This window comes from Chinchilla lanigera, unplaced genomic scaffold (assembly GCF_000276665.1).
Source record: "Chinchilla lanigera isolate Chin_1 unplaced genomic scaffold, ChiLan1.0 scaffold00019, whole genome shotgun sequence".
NCBI lineage: Eukaryota > Metazoa > Chordata > Mammalia > Rodentia > Chinchillidae > Chinchilla > Chinchilla lanigera.
The window spans coordinates 20088165-20089853 of NW_004955420.1; positions in this window are offsets into that span (position 1 = coordinate 20088165).

Below are 1689 nucleotides of genomic sequence, written 5' to 3' on the forward strand. Positions count from 1 at the left end.
TGGGGGAGCCTGCTCGGCCGGCTCCGAGGGCCTGCTCGCCCCGCCCGTCCCCTGGGCCTCCCAGCGCCTAGAAACTCAGTCTGCAGTGTCACCGGGGTTTTTGTTCTCGCGTCCTGGCCTCCGGGATTGGGTCGCCTTGACGTTTTAAGTACCCCTTTTCGCACACGATCTCTCATGCAGGTTTTAGTGCAACCCAGGTGTAAACCAGTTGCAAATCTACTTGTCATAGTCTTAAGTATAGGCCATGACATTTGCTTCAAGTATGGCAGTGGTACTAGACATGTACTATGGTTTGTCCCTCCATACTAGACATGTACTATGGTTTGTCCCTCCATGAATCCATGTTGGATTCATGTGGTAGAAGCTCATCCCCCCATATAACAGGATGTAAGAGGCAAGACGTAGTGAAAGAAGACAGAGGAGCTGCTCTAGGAAGGGATTAAGCTGATCTGATGGAGTGGGTTTGATCTCAACCGAATAGGCTAGAACCTGCAAGAGTGGGTTCGCATGAACGCTCAAGCTGGGTCTCTCCTGCCTCCTGACTCAGTATATGCCTTTTCTCCCACATGCATTTGTCATGGGTGCTGTCTGCTATGTTGTGACAGAGTCAGAAAGCCCTCATCATAGGCCAAATTAATGGGGCCTTTTGATATTGGGCTTTCACCTCCAGAGCTGCAATATAAGCAAACTATTCTTTATAACACATGTAGCCTCAGAGATTTTGTTATGTCCAACACAAAATAAGCAAAGATATCATGTCTTCTACCCTCTAGCTTTGGAGGTATTTCCTGTCAAACTTGGCCTGAGGCTGAGATTTAGAGGGCAGAGAACTTTCCTTGAAATTTATAAGTGAGGTACATGTTTACAAAGCAAAGCATTTACTCCACTACAGTTTATATATCTCTCAGTGTCTCAGACAAATAGTCTTGATCATGTTGATATTCTCCATTTCTATTAGCTTCACATATATCATACATTAAAATGCTGACATTCTTATCTAGATATTAAATAGGATTACTCAATTAAATAATATCTCATAGAAAATCAGATATTTACAGTAGAGTTCAAATAATGCACTCCCAGTAAATTGCTACTTAATTGTATTTTTCCTATAAAAGTATGTAAAAATGCATTTTCATTTCTAACATTACGGTAAGATCACATGGAGTATTTTATAAATGAAAACATAAGCTGCCTTAAAATTGCTACCTTGGGTAGCAATTATTTCACTACAAACTACATATTATGAGTCAGGATGTACAAACTGATCAAGCATATGGTAACTTCTCTCCCAGTTTTCCTTCCCTACTCATCCCCTCGCTCCTCAAATTGGGATGGAAAGCGATGATTTCACAAGACTCCTCATCACCTCTTCTTTATCATTACATTTGTTATTTAAATCTGGATTAACACAATGTACATGGATAAGACCTCCAGGCAGATTCGGCAGACTTCAAAGAGTCTTTTGAAATTCTTTGTTTCTCATCTATAAGCCTTATCTGAATCGTCAAAAATGTTTATTTGTGCCACATGTCTGTCATTGAAGTGAGCACTTTTCTGAACTTTTTGCTGTCCTACTTTTTTCTACTTCGCCTCTCAGTTCTGTACTAAGACCCCTCCCCCTTCTTGGCAGTGGCATCCTAAGTTAGTTTTGGTAAACCACCTTTCCATGAATTCTTTCTCATGAAG